The sequence below is a fragment of the Dendrobates tinctorius genome, unplaced genomic scaffold (genome assembly GCF_039654945.1).
Source record: "Dendrobates tinctorius isolate UK_male_01 unplaced genomic scaffold, ASM3965494v1 ptg000120l, whole genome shotgun sequence".
NCBI classification, from domain to species: domain Eukaryota; kingdom Metazoa; phylum Chordata; class Amphibia; order Anura; family Dendrobatidae; genus Dendrobates; species Dendrobates tinctorius.
The window spans coordinates 24,686,672-24,706,398 of NW_027361788.1; the positions used below are offsets into that span (position 1 = coordinate 24,686,672).

General features: G+C 43.2%; 1 protein-coding gene across 5 annotated transcripts in view; it reads right to left on the reverse strand.

Moving 5' to 3' along the window:
* Positions 1–19,727, reverse strand: part of LOC141101686 (semaphorin-3F-like) — a 147,638-nt gene that overhangs the window by 53,604 nt on the left and 74,307 nt on the right. The window contains exon 1 of one of the 5 annotated variants that reach the window (XM_073590962.1): positions 1,156–1,176. The exons of the other annotated variants lie outside the window; for them this stretch is intronic. The gene's annotated coding sequence lies outside the window, so the exon portion shown is untranslated. Of the gene's footprint in view, positions 1–1,155; positions 1,177–19,727 lie in introns of those variants that run through there. 5 annotated transcript variants of the gene reach the window in all.

Genomic DNA, 19,727 nt, shown 5'->3' on the forward strand with positions numbered 1-19,727 from the left:
CTCATCAGTGATTCTCTCACATTCATTCTCTTTCTCTCTCTCTCTCTCTCTCTATATATACCGTATTTTTCGGATTATAAGACGCACCCCAAATCTTGAGGAGAAAAATAGGAAAAAAAAATTTTTTTTAATAAAATGGTGGGGCTTCTTATAATCCATGCGTCTTATTGGTGGCTGCGGTGAAGCGGGGTCCCAGGGTCGCTGCTGTAAGAGGCAGGAGTAGGGTGATGCTGCAGGCCGCAGGCTGGGATGAGGGGGTGTCCGGCGGTGCTGCGGGAGGCTCTGCTAACATTTTGTGAAAGGCTAGAGTCCCCGCAGTTCCGTGGTTTCCTGTGCGTTAGACTCTGGGAAAATGGCCACCGGAGGGTGGCGCATTCGCAGATGGAGATCTTGGCATCAAGATCTCGGGAGATGAGATTTCAGCACGTTGAAATCTCATCTCCCGAGATCTTGATGCCGAGATCTTTATCTGTGCATGTGCCGCCCCCGGCGGCCATTTTCCCGGAGTCCAGCGCACAGGAAACCGCGGAACTGTGGGGGCTTTGAATTTTCACAAAATGTCGGCAGAGCCCCCAGCAGCACCGCTGTAGACCCCAGAAGCACTGCCAGAGACACCAGCAGCACCGCCAGAGACCCCTCATCCCAGCTTGCATCAACGGTACAGATACGGTAGAAACGCAATATAAGACGCACCCCCATTTCCCCCCCAAATTTGGGGGGAAAAAGTGCATCTTATAATCCGCAAAATACGGTGTATATATATATATATTGTAGCGTTCCACCATGTGAGTTGACGGGGATTACCCACTTTGCAGGCCTTGGAGGTAAACACTGGCACATTCAGAGTTAAAATGAGTCCTTTCGGTTTATTTGCTCCATAGACCTCACAGTAACAAAACACGGTTTCCAGCCTTCACAGCAGACAAAAACAACATAAACAGTCCTTAGCTGGGCTGTTCCCTCAGGTCCTGTTCACACACAGGCCAGGGTAATGTCCATAGCAGAGCTCTATCTGCAGCCAGACATAGGAATAGCCTTTAGCTCAGGCGAAAGCAAGCATAAAAATGTCCATTACTTCAGGCTCAGTCCTGGAGCCTCAGCAAAACACAGGAGGCTTATCCCTCCTCACATACAGCCAGCATACATAGGCCTCACCAGGTCAGCAGCCTCAGCACGTGGTCTTCAGGAAGATAGCCCACCTTCCTCCACCTAGGCCTGCCGGGACCTTCCACATGGCCCAATCAGATCCATGCGGTCTCTCTCATGTGACCAGACCTCAGGTACCTTATATGGTCCATAACCACACCCACAGGTGATCACATGGCTATGACCTCACTAAAGGTCCTATTACACACATCCACACACAGGCTTCCCTGACACATTGTAACGGAAACGTCAGCAGTACCTCTGCTCATCAATACTCGAGCCTGCATCTCAAGGCCACCTACCTTGGGATACATAGCGGTCATTCAGTATCCTATACCCATTACCACAATGGATATGCCTGTAGGCCTGTCCTGGGACATCCACACAGTGCCCCCTAGCGGACATAGTGGTCACTACACCACAATATATATATATATATGTATACATAAAAAAAAATAAGTTTCCCTACCCATTACGAAGTTGGAAGCGGACAGGACACACTGGGGGAAATAAGTATTTTTTTAGATCCTTGCTGATTTTGTAAGTTTGCCCACTGACAAAGACATGAACAGTCTATAATTTTAAGGGTAGGTTAATTTTAACATTGAGAGATAGAATATCAAAAATAAAATCCAGAAAATCACATTGTATAAATTATATAAATGTATTTGCATTTTGCAGTGAGAAATAAGTATTAAATCCCTCAGGCAAACAAGACTTAATACTTGGTGGCAAAACCCTTGTTGGCAAGTACAGCAGTCAGACGTTTTTTGTAGTTGATGAGGTTTGCACACATGTCAGGAGGAATTTTGGTCCACTCCTCGTTGCAGATCATTTTTAAATCACGAACAGTTTGAGGCTGTCGCTTGGCAACTCTGAACTTCAACTCCCTCAATAAATTTTCTATGAGATTAAGGTCTGGAGACTGGCTAGGCCACTCCATGACCTTAATGTGCTTCTTTTTGAGCCACTCCTTTGTTTCCTTGGTTGTATGTTTTGGGTCATTGTCTTGCTGGAAGACCCAACCATGACCCATTTTTTTAATATCCTGGCGGAGGGAAGGAGGTTGACACTCAGGATTTTATGGTACATGGCTCCATCCATTGTTCCATTGATGCAATTAAGTAGTCCTGTGTCCTTAGCAGAGAAACACCCCCAAAACATAATGTTTCTGCCTCCATGCTTGACAGTGGGCACGGTGTTCTTTGGATCATAGGCAGCATTTCACTTCCTCCACACATGGCGAACTGAGTTAATGCCAAAGAGCTCAATTTTTGTCTCATCTGACCACAGCACCTTCTCCCAATCACTCACAGAATCATCCAGGTGTTCATTGGCAAACTTCAGACGGGCCTGCACATGTGCATTCTTAAGCAGGGGGACCTTGCGGGCTTTCAGGATTTTAAACCTTTACGGTGTAATGTGTTACCAATGGTTTTCTTGGTGACTGTGGTCCCAGATGCCTTTAGATCATTAACAAGTTCCCCCATGTAGTTTTAGGCTGATCTCTCACCTTCCTCATGATCAAGGATACCCCATGAGGTGAGATTTTGCATGGTGCCCCAGATCGATGTTGATTGACAGTTATTTTGCATTTCTTTCATTTTCTTACCATTGCACTAACAGTTGTTTCCTTCTCACCCACCGTCTTACATATGGTTTTGTAGCCCATTCCAGTTTTGTGCAGGTCTATGATCTTGTCCCTGACATGCTTATAAAGCCATTTGGTCTTGCCCATGTTGTAGAGGTTAAAGTCTGACTGATTGAGTCTGTGGACAGGAGTGTTTTAGAAAGGTGACTATGTAAGACAGCTCTCTTTAATGCAGGTAACAAGTTGATTAGAAGCGGCTAATTAGTCTGTAGGAGCCAGAACTCGTAATGGTTGGTAGGGGATCAAATACTTATTTCTCACTGCAAAATGCAAATAAACTTATAAAATGTATACAATGTGATTTTCTGAATTTTATTTTTGATATTCTATCTCTCAATGTTAAAATTAACCTAGTCTTAAAATTAAAGACTGTTCATGCCTTTATCAGTGGGCAAACTTACAAAATCAGCAAGGGATCAAATAATTATTTCCCCCACTGTACATATTTCACACGGATGGCATCACTGTCCATTATTTTCATACATCTAAATATTAAACAAATGTAACACAAGTAAACACAAAATGCAGTTTTTAAATGAAGGTCTTTATTATTAAGGGAAAACTAAATTCAAACCTACAGGAACTGTGTGAAAAAGTGATTGCCCCTCCCCTTAAAACATAAATTAACTGTAGTTTATCACATAAAAAAGAAATCACATAAATAGGACCTGCCTGACAAAGTGAAGTAGAGCAAAAGATCCTCAAAAGCTAGACATCATGCCGCGATCAAAAGAATTTCTGGCACAAATGAGAAACAAAGGAATTGAGATCTATCAGTCCGGAAAAGGTTAAAAAGCCATTTCTAAAGCTTTGGGACTCCAAACGAACCAGAGTGAGAGCCATTCTCTACAAATGGCGAAAACATAGAAAAGACTGGGCAAAGGTGGCTTGATTGGCAGAGTTCCAAGACGGAAACCACTGCTGAGTAGTAAGAACATGAAATAAAGGCTTGTCGCAGTTTTGCCAGAAAACATTTTTATGATCCCCAAGACTTTTGGAAGAATACTCTGTGGACTGACGAGACAAAAGTTGAACTTGTTGGAAGGTGTATGTCCCAGTACATCTAGGGTAGAAGTAGCACAGCATTTCAGAAAAGGAACATCATACCAACAATAAAATATGGTGGTAGTCTGATGATCTGTGCCTGTTTTGCTGCTTCAGGACCCGGAAGACATGCTGTGGTAAATGGAACCATGAATTTGGCTGTCTACCAAAAAAACCTGAAGGATAATGTTCAGTCATCTGTATGTGACCTCAAGCTGAAGCGTACTTCGGTTATGCACAGGACAATGATCCAAAACACATCAGCAAGTCCACTATTGAATGGCTTAAGAAAAACAAAATTAAGACTTTGGAGTGGCCTAGTCAAAGCTCTGACCTTAATCCGATTGAGATGCTGTGGCATGACCTTAAAGGGCCTGTCACACTAAGCGATATCGCTGTAACGTCACTGGTTTTGTGACGTAGCAGCAATATTGCTAGCGATATCGCTATGTGTGATACTAACCTCCGACCGACTTCCCCGCTGATTATCGCTGATCACGCGAGAACGTCCTGGACCGTTTCTCGTCGTCAGCTTCCTGTTGGGCTTCCTGTGGCGCCGACGAGCGACGCGTGGATGCGGGCGGGAGGACGTCAGGATCGCCTCGTCTGACAGGTAAGTAGCGACCCCCGACCCCTGCTATGTCGCTGGTGAGATCTGCCTGTGTGGCAGCTCACTAGTGACCACTTAGCGATGCACCAGCGATCCTGACCGTGTCATATCGCTGGTCGGGATCGATGGTGCATCGCTAAGTGTGACAGTACCTTAATTCATGCTCAGAAATCCTCCACTGTGGCTGAATTACAACAATTTTGCAAAGATGAGTGGCCAAAATTCCTCCAGGCTGTTGTAGAAGATTAATTGCCAGTTATCACAATCGATAGATTGGTTGGGCCACCCTTAGCAGCAACAACTGCAGTTATTAGGTTTAGGGGGCACTCTTTCACACATGGCCCTGTAGGGTTTACGGTAGATTTCTTTTCCCCTTAATAATGAAGACCTTCATTTTTAAACTGCATTTTGTGTTACTTGTGTTATCTTTGTCCAATATTTAAATTTGTTTGGTGATCTGAAACATTTAAGTGTGACAAACATGCAAAAGAATAGGAAATCTGGAAGGGGGCAAACACTTTTTCACACAACTCTATATATTTGCATTGACGAGGGTTCAAAAAAGAACGTCTCCGTTGTTTATTGCAAACCATTAATGCAGTAAAAAAACACGAACATGTTAATAAACCCAAAGATTATAATAGGTATTTGCTTTGTGAAAAACACGTCTAGAACATGTACAAACCGGACGGCTGAATAAAGCCTAAGTAATAGAACATATTTATGAAGCATCTTCTTGGGACGATTTCACACATCGGACAGACCGCTCGCAGGTCTCTTGTGTGGATCTCTATAGTCTCATAGGAAGCTGCTGAGTTTGAGTCAGGAGACCAGAGGCCTTTACAGACATTGCGAACTGTATTCTGACCATGAATGTTGGAAGTGTTAAACCGTTCTTATGTAGAATACAGGAGAATTTTCCAGACTAGAAACTGTGGACTTGATGAAACTTCTAATGTGATCTCTACAGTGACTGTAGAGAAACTCCCTGCATTCTTCTGCCCTTGATTTAATGGGCCATTAAATCACATAGAATAGTTTCCTGACAATACTAATCACACAATGTCCCCATTATTGCAAAATAATAGGGGGGACATCCCACACCATCTGGTGTGCCAGGAGTTGCCCAGTGCCAGGGGAACACTTATGGAGACATGTAGAAATAACAGCAGAAACTTTCTAACATGATTTCTCATTCTTTCACCAGTCTTTCTTTATATGTTAGAAAGGCAATGCTTTCCCAGTACTGAAAGTTGCTCAAAAAGTAAAGCCAGACATGTGCTATTTACTGCATTTGCAATTACATATGATTTCTTTCTTCTGTTTTTTTTTTAATGGGTCACAGGGTAAAAACAACAAATCAGAGTGGATTTAATCACGCATTTTGACATTGGTGAGAAAGACAACACTGAAAAAAGTAAATCTATGGAGTAGAACAGGCCTGGCCTCTGTACCGGTCATCCACCACCACTTTATAGTTGGTACGTCGCATTTGGGTTAAAACAAAATTGGTAAAACTATATTAATCTATGGGTGCAGGATATTAGACAAACTGCAGTCAAAGGAGAAAGCCGATAATTTAATAGGTCGAATGGCTTAAGGACGATTGTTCATAGATCATTTCAGTGCACAGAATGTAACTGTTCTCGACAGAACGTCATGTTTGAACAGGACAAGGTGCTGCCGAGAACGATTATATTTAAACAAGATTACAAATAATTTCACCTGACGAAGAAAGCGTTTTGTTCATTAAGCAGGAGATCGACAGCTTATGTAGGAATACATTGTAAATACACTTTAACCCACTGGATGGTAAAGCTGGCTTCCTCCTGCAGATAGCATGTTTCATTCACCTGACAGTTACTCCAACCAACTCCAACTCTGGATGTAAGCGACTCATTCAAAAGCGGGGAGAGTGAAGCCGGGGCTGACTTGCCGGAGAGATCGGATCGCTTGACATTATTCACACAGGAGAGCCAGTATAGACACCATTAAAATAGGTGATATTATTTTATAAAAGGTAAATAAGAGGATTAAGAAAGGATTGTCCGAGTAGTAGATAGAGCTTGTAGTGTGCCATTGGTGTCTGTTGTGATAGACCAGACATCTTTAAAAAATCACAGACCCCTAATCCATTGTTGCCAACCATCTGTAAATTTATGGACAGTCTGTAAAAACCCAATGCTTCTCTCTGACATCAGTAGCGTCTACCAGAAAATAAGCATCGTCCGTGAATTTTCCACCCACCATAAAAGTTTGTACATACAGGACAGGACCCATCCCGGAAGAAAAGTTGCATGGGTCCCATCTACAGATGAGATAGAAAGAAGCCCACGAAGAATGAAGCAAGGCGCCATGCAGTGCACGGTCTCCGGCCTGCAGGAGTTTGGCATCTGCTGCCACCCGTAGCAGCGCTCTGCACATGAAGAGAAAGGGATTTGTAGTGAGTGAGGAGGAGCGGGCACAGGGTAGGAAGGCACACAACGTAACACTGGCACTAACGCTGCCGATCACTTGCCTGGGAAAGGGAAAAACATTGAACCGGCACTGACTTCTGCCGTATGGTCCCATTACAGAGCAGTGTCCATGTCTGTGCAGGTCTTCTGTTGTGCACGTCCATAGTGAGTGCAGATCACAGGGCATGGAGTGGTGCTTCTGACAACCTGATGCCTGGCTCTGCTTTTTCCCCCCAGAGTTGCCAGGTTTTGCTCATAGTTGAGGACACAGGCAGTGTGCAGTACTGTAGGGTGAGTGTGACAATTGCTGAAAGTAGCCAGAGCTATGATAAGCCCGCAGTTCCGTCAGTGCATGTGTTTCACACTTAACATTGAAAATTCTTTTACTATGTATTTTTGAAATTCCGCAGTGGGTCACATACCCCTAACACTAGGCTCGCAGTACGTTTGTGGTACTTAAGGGGCATGTGCCCCACAGTAGGCACAGGCAGGATGGATGCCAAAGCATGCACCCCACAATAGGCACGGGCAGGATGGATGCCAAAGCATGCACCTCACGGTAGGCATGGGCAGGATGGATGCCTAGGCATGCATCCACCATAATGATCCCCCCTGTAGTAAAACCGCATGTTATATATTTGGTGGCCCCTTGTATAGGAAACGCCAGTCTACTGTGTTTCCCCAAACAGTTAAACAGTATATGGGAGAGAACGAGGCCGACACATTGTGTACCTAGCCTTCCACATCTTATGAGGATGATGCTTGTGTACAACACCATACACCAGTCCAACACTTTTTTCCTCGGCCAGGTGCAATCAACTGTGTATTCTCTCGAGCGAGAGTGTTGGGTCAATTATGCAAATCACACTCTGATCAAACTCTGAACAGAGTGCGATTTGTATAATTGATCCGATGGTCTCAGAGGATGGAGAAAATAGTTCTCCATTCTTTGAGACCACGGAAATCAGACAGCACTCAGATGTCATCCTGCTACAGTCTGATGGTTTCCACAGACTCATTGACTTGAATGGCCGAGTACAACCCGAATATCTATCAAACTCAGGCATATGCAAGTTTGTTTTCATAGACCAGCAATGTCGGAGGAAAAAATCAGACATGTGCACAGCCCCATAGAGAAACACTGGCCCGCGTGTGATGCAATGTTTTGTCGGATCACATTCAGTCCGAAAATACGGCCATGTGCACGAGCCCTTAGGGTAGGTGATAACTTATTAGTGAAGGTGCAGCTTATGGGATGTCAGAACAGAGTACTTTCATCTCTGTTAGAATGGAGCAATAGTGGTCTTGCTCAACTGTTGCTACATTCATATTCTACCGACAAAACCTAAGATGAAAACAAAGAGAGCAAAAATCCTGCAGTAAACAAATAGCAATAGTGAATGAAAATAATATAAGGTACTTAGTTAACATAATTTTGATTAAAAAACAAAACTCATCCCACTATGTCAAGGTGACCCTATTCGGGACGGTCCTAACCTCTAGTAATAAAACTTTACCATATGACAAATGATGTAAAAGTGAATAAGGACTGAAGGACTGAGACCCCAACTAATGGAAAAGCAGCCATGGGGAGTTATATAAACGCAATATCCAGCTCAAAGAAAATTTATTTGTACAAAATGCTAAATCCTTAAACAAAAGCCTTGAAGGGGTTGTCTTGTCCAAATAGAAAAGTCTGCAGTCACTCTGTCACTGCAGACTTGTGAACCTCCCGTGTGCTCTGCGAGGTTTCAACAGTTTCTGAGTTGAGACCAGCATATACGTATGCTTTATATCTACTCCTGGTCAAAACCTGTCCGGTGGGCATGGCCTACCTCCAAACACTTGTATTGAACAAGGCCGCACCCCAACTAGAGATGCAGCCGTCCAGTGGGTGTAGGCTACTAGAGAGCGCAGCCTCGCTCCATACAAGTGTATGGAGTGAGGCCATGTACACTGGAAGGGTTCTGGCCCTGAGTATGGATAACGCAAATAAACTATGGTTGCCAACCGTTCATAAATTTATGGTCAGTCCGTAAAAATTTAACGCTTTTCTATGCCATCCATAGTGTCTGGCAGAAAAAACACCATCTGCGAATTTTCCCCTGTCCCCCAAAGATTGTTCTGCGCATGTGCTAAAAAGGCTTGCATGCTCAGTATAAACAGGACCCAAACCAGAAGAAGAGTTGCGTGGGAAAACATCTTCGAATCCCCACCGAGCGCACAACCAGGACGCCATTTGTATCCAACCGCCGAGGAAAGAAGCGGCAACTGTATGGCTGGTGGAGAGTATAGTTCTGTGTGTCGGTCTTCAAATTCTCATACACAGCACATCTATCCTTATGTGTTGGCTTGTGTACTTGTGTTGCAGCTAAGTTCCTCTAGAGACAGACAGACAGACAGATATAGATAGATAGATAGATAGATAGATAGATAGACAGATCCTGGGATTACTTTATGGAGGTCTAGAGGTCCCAGATCTGTTCATGTCAATGGATGCTAATGTTACTCACAGTGTTAGGAAATTAGGACATTAAAGGCTGCTCCCTATATCAATAGAGCATCTTAAAAATTATCTTAAAATCAGGGCTGTGTGCTGTGCCAGGCAAATAAGTGTGGATTTTGCTACATCTGTTTAAACAACAAAGTTGCAGCAGAACTTCAATAAGGGTGGCCATCCGATTAGATGAATGGCCAAATGGTATTCCAACCCTCCTGATGGCAGATGTTGGGGGAAAAAAAGCATTGTTCAAATTAGGCTTCAACATGCCCGAATCAATTTTTGTTCCCAGAAAAGATAAACCGCAGCCAGAGTTATCACTCAACGGCTTTTTCTCTCTCTATATTGAGAAAACATATCTATAGGCAGGACAAGGCCATTAATAACATTTCTAAAATTGGCAGGCTGAATAAAAAATCTTTACTGATGCCATATGTAACACTAGAAAGTCTATACAATGCCATTAGTGACCCTATCATATGCTGAACACCTGTAGCATGAATATAGGGCAGAAAGCAGCAGTAGACCTATGCATGCATCCTCTCGGGATAGCTTAAGTTTCATGTGTGTCGAAGGCACTTGGTCTGTCATCCTTTCTGCCAAAAGACTAATTTCCTTGTGAATTAGAGAAGTCTCCCCAATCTTTACTGTTGACAGTCGCCTACCCAATTAATTGCATTTACACAAATGAATTCCTGCCCCGAGGCAAGAATCAATTTTTTTTTCCTTTGCTTCCGAGAGCGCGTAGAGAGTTCTGCAAGGATACTTAGTGCCGGAGGCAAAACTTCTAACTTATACTGCCAAACTCCCCCCCCTCCCCAGTAAACACAGAAAATATACATTTATTCAGCGATGTACTCAGCTGAACGATTCTGTAGATTGTTTCCATGGCAGCAGCCCAAAATGGGGAAGCATGACGGCACACGCATCCATAGACAGGCATGGCCTTTTATGCTTCAAAGTTTTTTTTGTTTTTTTTTCAAATCTGGAAAGTCATTATTAAATATTCCCAACAGATCTCAGTCGCTCGGTGCGATCTCTTCCGCATAGTGATGTCCTACAAATAAAGCAGTTCCTGAAGCATCAAATCATTCAGGAGAGGTGAGCAGGAAATATGGAGATCGTCAGTCAACCAGAAAAGGGACATTAAATTGACAGCTGAGATGTCAGGATGCAATGTACATAGCTAGATTGCATTGGCTATAAAGCTGCGGCTAAGTCCCTACTAAATGCGGTAAAGAAGAGGACTAAAGCTGCTATTTAATGCAAAATCATGTGGCCATTACCAATTAATTGGAAATCAGTGCCAATCTGCAGGAAAAAAAAAGCACAAATCAGTCTGGTTTTCAGCTGCCACTGTGTCTGATTGTCAGGAGTCAATTGTGGGAAATTCCAATTAGCAGGCAAACGGTCTACATATGAATAAATGTTTAATACACCTCTGTCAAACCACAAATGCTGTAAATACTGTATATTATGACAGTGTGCCCACGCCACAATTAGGATCTGTGCCATAGCGTAATTCCTGCCCACACAACTTGCATCTCACAAATGTGTTGATTTATTCCAACACAGAAGCGCTATGGGGAATTTTTATGAAACAATGTACAGTATCAGATAATATATTATCCCACCACTTTGGTACCGCAACGCAACGCCATAAAGCAAATTGTCCACACGGACCAGATGCACAAGTGAATACTGAATCTATCGAGTCCATTGTTACATAAAAATATACACATGGCACAATTAACTACTCCCATAATTCACACTCACATTTCTTAATGAATGGTTACAATAAAGCAGTGATGGAAAATGAAGACTACGAGCAGGGTTGGAGTCAAAGCAATAATGTGTGCTCATATACAAAGGCGAGTATCGTGTCGCAGTAATGTGATGAGACGACATAAGGAGGAGTTACATGTAACATCACAAGTGCGAACTGTACAGCAACGGGTGACAGATTTCTGCACTGTCAATTCTCACATAATACACAGAAAAGCCACTAATGGAAAGCATCCCATCTGCAATGCAACCTTGGGGTTATATACAGATCAGCATTCTGAGCACTGTTAGATCTACAACGGATAAAACAAGAATTCTATCAAAAAGAGTACAGTAAGTGATAAATCGCTGGAATCAGGGATTCTTCCCCTACATTATGCTGCTGCCAGATTACACAGCAAAACCTGCTGACATATTCTTTTTAATCTGATCATACATAAGTGTAAGAGGTCGGTCGACTACTATCTTCCTCCATCCCTCCCGTACACTCCTGTGCTCCTTATGAGAGAGCCGCTGACAGGTCATCTGCCAGCGGTTTATCTTCCTGACAAACAAAAAAGGATCAAGTGATTTCATTATATGGATAGAGAGAAAAAAAAAAAGTTTGGCACATTCATCTGATAAAATAAAAGTCCTTTATTAGAATTCCATTAGTAGCAATGGATCCATACAAAGATGTTAAAATCTGACGCATCAAACACCCTTAATCATAGCATGACAAAAGAATCTTGGGAGTCTTGTTTCATCCTATGGGAACCCATGAATGTTTGACAAACAGGGGGCTGCTACATGTATTGAAAGAAAAAATATAAGTAAAAATAAGTAACCTAACACTCAAGGAAAAAACCATTATAAAAAAAAACTAATAAATGAAAAAAAAGATCATTTCTACAATTAATACCATGAGCATATTTTGGGTTAAGGCTTAACATCCAAAAGGCTATGATTAAGGAAGTTTGTAGTGTTTTACCATATGGATGTGCCAAACTTTTCCTCTTTCTTTTGGTAATTTTGCAGTGCCACCCCAGCAGGATCTAGCACCCACCTAGTCTGATTTTTTGGTGTGTTCATCCAACAAACTAGTGTTGTGAACTCTATTCCACTGTTTTTTTTCATTTAAAGGTGAAGGTGTCGTGATTTTAACTTTTGTATTAATAATTATTGATTATACAATCAACTATTTTTAATACAAAATTAAATGAACTACTTTAATAGTTTTTTTTATTTATTGACTTTTATGTTCGCCACTGGGGGGCAGACATTTTCATTAGTGTGGGCGTGTCTGTGCATGACACTTGCACACCTCACTTATGGCAGCCATGGGCATAGGAGCCAACAGTCGGACTCCGACCACATCTCTTGCATTGAGGCCGCTTCTCCTGCATCTTAGCTGTGACCTGGGCATGGACCCCTGGGCTGTCCGGGTCACAGTCGCGGGAGGAGATCACGGCCATATTGTTGAAGCCCGCGGGCTTTATTTTCACGTCATTGCACACACTGCTTAGTGAGTGCGATGATAGGAGCTGCCGGTAAGCGCTGTAGGGTCATGATGTCCAATATCAGCGTGACCCCGCAGCTGTTACTGTCACCCACAGTAACGCTACCGCGGGTACTGTCGGTCACAGCCGACTGTGACCTGCAGCGGTGTCCTGCAGTAAAAAAAAAAGCAGGCGTGGGCTGATGAGACTACTGCTCCCATCGGGCTACGTCTGGTGTCACTGATAAAAGTGACAGCAGATGCTGCTGATGAGAGAGTTGTATGATCTGCCAGAGCCTGTGCACAGTTAAAAAAAAAATACATACATATTTACATACAAATAAAAAAAACCCATTATACTCCATGCCCGATCCCCTCGTCTCCTAGAAATAATGTAAATAATAAACCAACATATACTCCCTGTCTACCGTAGTCCAGATAATCCCGTGTCCCCCATGGCAATGTCACGTATGGAACAGTCACATCTAGATATGTGACCGCTCCATCTAAACTGCCAGCGATACACTGACAGGAGGTAATCGCTCCCGCAGTGTGTATCACTGTGCTGCCGTGGCAGTTCACCAGAGTTCATCAGCTCCAGTGCTATCACTTACAGCACTGCTGCGTGAGAATTTTCCCACGCAGAAGTGGTGCCATAAGGGAGATTACCGGAGCTGATGAACTCCGGTGCACTCTCACGGCAGCACAGTGATACACACTGCGGGAGCGATTACCTCCTGTCAGTGTATCGCCAGCTGTCTTTGAGAGCAGTCACATCACTGATGTGACTGCTCTCAAAGTGATCAGTCTCGTCATGGGACATTATGGACTATCTTCTCGGCGGACAGGTGAGAAATATTGTGGTTTATTATTTTATTTTTGTTGCAGGAGACGTTGGCGTTCAGTGAGTATGGTTTAATTAAGATTATTAAAGGAGTCTGTGCCATTATTTCAAATAAAGAACTTTATTCTGGGTGTCTGTGTTTTTATACAATATTACTATGGGGTTAGTAATGGATAGGTGTCTTATAGATGGCTCTCCATTACTAACCTGTGGGTTTGATGTCACCTGAAATTACAAAGGTGAAATCAACCCCACAAAAATGAACCTCCCTTGCCACCTCTACAGGGCAAGTGGGAAGAGTGAGGCTAAGTGCCAGATTTGGCGCATTTTATAGATGCACCTTTTTTGGGGTGGCGAGCTGATGGTTTTAGCCTGGGGGTCCAGTATCCATGGCCCCTTCCAAGGCTATTAATATCAGCCCACAGCTGTCTGCATAGCCTTTTTTGGTTATTAATTATAGGGGTACCCCATGCCATTTTAATAGGTAGTAAAGACTAAGTATACAGATGTGAGCTGATATTAACAGCCTGGGAAGCTCCATAGGTTTTACTCCTTTACCAGGCCATAAACATCTGCCCCCAGCTGTCGGCTTTCCCTCTGCTGGTTATTAAAATTACGCGAGAGCCTACGCAATTTTTTTTTAAGTTTTTTTCTTTAAAATTGACAGTTGCTGTCTGGTTACAGCCTATGTACGTTTGTTCTGTTAAAGGGAATCTGTCACCCCTTTTTTGAGATATCATATAATGATATCATTCAATTGTGTGTCACATATGGATTCTCTTAGTACTTTTGCTTCCCCCTGACCCCGCACCTTTCATGCATAAATACCTTTTTTATATCGGTTCAGATGTATGTAAACTGCTGCTTTCCGGTCCGCTGGGCTTATTCAACTGCTCCCCCCACCCTGTCTTGCTCTACACAAGAAGAAATGCATAGAGCAAGACAGGGAGGGGGGGAGCAAGTGAATAAGCCCCGCCCAGCGGACCGGACAGCGGCAGATTACATACATCTGAACCGATATAAACAAGGTATTTATGCATGAAAGGTGCGGGGTCAGGGGGAAGCAAAAGTACTAAGAGAATCCTTATGTGACACACAATTGAATGATATCATTATATGATATCTCAAAAAAGGGGTGACAGATTCCCTTTAATACTCCTACATAGACTGGTGTCAATGTGTGTGTAGGTTTGTGTGTGTTTGTGTTTATTGGCTTAGTAATGAGGGTGTCGGGGTGAGTGTGAGGGTGTGCGTGAAAGTTTGAGTGAGCGCGAGAGTTAAGAGCGTGTGTGTGAGCGTGAGTGTATGTCCGTGAGCGTGTATTTTCGTGTATTTGTGTGTGTGAGAGTGTTTATTTTCCTGTGTGTGAACGTGAATGTGTATTTCCCAGTTTATGATACAGCAAGCTGCACCAACTAACAGAATCGTTGCTGCCTGCCATCCTCGGTCTACTTGTCAGTATAACTTTGTAGTCACCTACAAAATGGCTCCGAACTATGTTCCTAAATCTCATCCTCTCTTATCCCTTAGCAAACACCCAGAAGGAGAGGAGTGACATCACACACGTGAGCAGATTCAGCCCATATTTACTGCAGTGGTAATGTGAGCTAGTTGTACACTAGTTTTTTTGTCAAATTTCAGCAGTTGCTCCCCCTAGTGTTTAATAGTGGAAATACCAAACCTTTTAAAATTATTTTCAGATTTCATTAAATTATAAACAAATGATAATATTTTTTAACAAAACTTATTAACATTACTTCTTTACATTTTTTCAGCTGCTGAAACAAAATTTGGGGGATGGCACCTTCCCTTTAATCATAAGCTGCCCATCCTTGTTGTCCCCCCACATAATCTTTTAGGGGACAGCCATACAGATTGGATGGTCGATTGATCCCATCGAAATAGGTAGTTTTATCTAAGGGTATGTGCACATGCTGCGGATCCGCAGCGGTTTTGGCCCTGCGGGTCCGCAGCAGATTCTGCTGCGTTGTACAGTACCTTTATTGCCTATGGAAATAAAAAAAACGCAGTGCACATGCTGCGGATTTTTCCGCGCGGTTTTGCTGCGGGTTACAATCTGCAGCATTTCAATTCTTTGCGCGGATTTCGCTGCGGATTCACACCTAGCCATTATGAGGTGTGAAACCGCAGGGCAAAACCGCAGGACTTTTGTCCTGCGGATTTACCTGCGGATTTTTCAACAAAATCCGCACAACCTAAAAACTACGTGTGCACTTACCCTTATGTGTATGGGGGCCTTCAAAGTTGTAAAACAGATTTATCAGTCAGGAGCGTGAAAAGACTAGGAGAAGTCCATTGTTGTATCTGATATGTGGGCCATATTGGTGTTTGTCCAGCTTTCTCAGAAACAAATAAAGTGAATACTGAACATTGGCTTCGTAAGATTTCATAACTGTATATTCATTTTATTACATTAATCATAAAACTTGGATTTATCTCTTCCTGCGGGGGAAAAAAAGAAATATTGTCCAAGTATCTTCAGTAGGCAATGGGTTAAACATGTGCCCCTTAGATGAAGATACACATGACAGGGTTCAATGAATGTGTTTGGAGCTTGGAAGCACCTGGCATTGTACAAAGTGATATATTGGATTACTTCCAGGGGGTCTTTTCAGCATTAACCCGCAGATCAGTGCTGCCCTGAAGGGCTTGCAACAGCTTGGAAGTTGTCCTCCCCCATCATCATCATAAAAGACGGTGAAGTTCTGTAATCTGCAAAATACACACAACAGCAAAGTCCTAGGATTCATGGTCTAAATACATAAAAGAAGAAGTCTGGATAGTATATAGGATAAAAAGGGAACTGTAAAACTTATAATTCCTCGATATTACTCCAGTAGTATCGGATATGACAATTCTGTTCTATCACCATCCATTTAAAGTGGAGGCCAGATCTCCGCTCAGAGATGGAAAGACCGCTGCATCCCATCGTTGGCTGTGGAAGTCAGGAGGTTCGACATCAGCTGTTTCTGTCATGGTGTACTATTCTGGTTGCCTGGCCACTGTGGCCAATCATGGGATGTTGAGGTTATGTGGCTTCTAAGCGGATCAGCCATTGCTTCCGAAGTTGGCCCAAACCTCCAGAACAGCATGCTCTAGATCCACAGGAGCGTAGTAGGGCAAGGATTTTTTTTTTATTTTATACTGAAAAAAAAGTAGGAGACAGATCAAAGGGAGCATCACTGTCTAGCCCAACCCTAATGGCCCCGTCTCACTAAGCGATCTCGGTAGCGAGACTGCTGCTGAGTCACAACTTTTGTGACGTAACAGCGATCTCACCAGCGAGATCGCTGTGTGTGACAGCAATCAGCGAGCGGCCCCCCTGCCGGTATCACTGATCGCTGGAAGAAACCTCTGGACATTTCTTTGCTCGCTGGTCTCCCGCTGGCCAGCACGCATCGCTGTGTGTGACAGGCGGGAGACCAGCGATCAGGTGTAAAAAATAATAAAAAAAATAAAAAATATAGTTATTCTCACCTTCCGACGTCGCGTTCAGCCATCCTGCCTCTCTCCACGCTCCGGTCCCAGTGATCCTTTGCACGAATGACCGCGAGACTTCGCGCTCCCGCGAGACCGTGACATCTCGCGGTCATTCGTGCAAAGGATCACTGGGACCGGTGTGTGGAGAGAGGCAGGATGGCTGAATGGGACGTCGGAAGGTGAGAATAACTATATTTTTTATTTTGATTCTATTTTTTACAGCGATGGCCAGCGATGCTGGGCGCTCGGCATCGCTGTGCTGATCGCTGGTGAAGCTGTCTGTGTGACAGCTCACCAGCGATCACATAGCGACTTACCAGCGATCCTGACACCTTGATATCGGTGTCGGGATCGCTGGTAAGTCGCTTAGTGTGACGGGGCCTTAATGGTAGAGGTGCTCAGATAAATAACAAAGGGTTTAAACCACCACCAGATTATGGTAGCCACTTGAGCAGGTAAGTGTACGTTCTGTCCTGATTTTTTTTTTCTGTTTTTAATCCCATTGGGAAAACATTACAAGGTCATATGAGGTAGTTACCAGGACACCAAGGCTTACAGTAAACCAAAAACACACATTAATGTAAGAGCTAGTAAACAGTTATTGACAACTTGGCATCTCCTTGAGTAGATAATGTTCCTGCTAATTCATTCTAGTTCCCGTCAGCGTGGGGCCATTGTGGTATGGAGGACAATATGTTATTGTGAAATCCCTGACTGCACGGAGCCCTGAAATAAGAGAACGCACTTATGTCAATCAAGGTCCATCTTTTGCTTTCCAAATAACAAGTCAGTTGTTCTAAAGAAAGTGATATCATCCCTGAGAGGAAAACCTACCCATGACGATAAAGTGCTGTCTGGAAACATGGAGTATTGTATACTTTACATCACTGCAAAGAGGAGATGTGCTCTATATTATTCCTAGCCACCTGTCACCATATGGAGTAGCTCTCACCCAACAACCACACGATTGTGACAATAAAAGATTCTTGTTAGGGTCAATTCAGAAGGCAAATGTCCAAAGGATTTCTTGTCAGAAAAAATCCTACCAAGAAGAATCATCTCAGAACTTTTTCCACCTTTAATGTTGTCCATAATCTGTACAAGAGGGAGAGAAATAAAAATAACAAAACTAAAATAATGTGGTTGCGTAAGTGTGAACACCCTCTTGTAATTGGGGATGTAGTTGTGTTCAGAATTAGCCAATCACATGTACACTCACGTTACACAGTAGTCAGAACACGACTGTCATCATTTACAGTGATTCTGAGTAACCCAATAGAAAGTTTAGCTGTTCTAGGAGGATTTTCCTGACACTTTCTTAGTTGCATTTTACAGCAAAAGCCATAAACAGCTTACAACACAGAAAAGGGATCTTATTATTGAAAGTTATCAGGCGGGAGAAAGGTACAAAAATGTTTCCAAGGCATTAGGGTCATCAAGAAGTGGATTAAATTTGTCAGAACCAAGTGACATCCCCTAGAAATGGACGACCCTCAAAAATTGATAAAAAGACAAGAGGAAAACTAGTTTGGGAGGCTGCCAAGAGGCATACAGCAACATTAAAGGAGCTGCATGAATTTCTGGCAAGTACTGTCTGTTTACTGCATGTGAGAACAATCTCCTGTATTCTTCATATGTCTGGCCTGTGGGGTAGGGTGGCAAGACAGAAGTCGAACGTATGAAATATATATCTCATAGGAATCAGAAATAGTGCGAACATATAAATCCCTTAAAACGAATTATTTATTTAATACATTAAAAAACACCTATCCCAGTGAAAAAATGGTCAATGCCAAAATTAACCAGACCTAGGCTGGGATGCTACATAGCCCTACTATAAGGCTCACTGATACCTTCCTAGCCGTGGAGGTTGGCACCCTAAAAACGAGAGTTGGCGCCCCCACTCAACGTGGACTATCCCTCACTCCCCTACCAGTCCCTATTCAGACAGGAGGGAAAACAATAATCTGATAGTGCAGAAATGAAACTTCAGAATGCCCTAAGCTCGAGCAAAACCTCAAACAATTGATATTGTCCCAATAGAACCCCCACATAGGGGTACATTAACCGATAAATTGCTTGTCATGTGTAGGTATGCCCATCTGATATTATAGCAATGAACATTAGAGTTGCCTCAGGCTAAAGTAGGACCCCAGGATACTATAAACGATAAAAAATCTAATACCTCCACATCATGATCATATGTGACAAACTGATATGTCCAATGGACAGATAATACAAACTAACCCCTCTCAAGGGTATACTCTGAATCATAATATAATAAACAAAGTCACTTATCATGTGTAGGTCAACCCCGACGCGTTTCCCCGCCTGTAGTGGTTCATCAGGAGGAATCAATAAACGTCATATCCATATATGATACCCAGATGATGCATGATAGTACCGGTGGTCAAGAATGAGTGGATTTAAATAACCCCCATGATACAAAGCCACAATTCAGCCCCACCCATTATCAGGTGGGCAAATCACATATGAGAAGGTAGTGATAGCCCAAATATCTCCACATGATACCGTAAATAGTAGCCGCCCTCAGCGTCAAACCATCACAACCGCCTACGATACATAGCGGGTGAATAGAGGCCCCACGTGTGCTCCAGGATGGCGCCAGCATCCCACGTCATCAAAACGCCTCAGATATATAACAGGTAGATGAAGCCCCGGCGTGCGCTCCACACTGGAGCGCATCCAAATT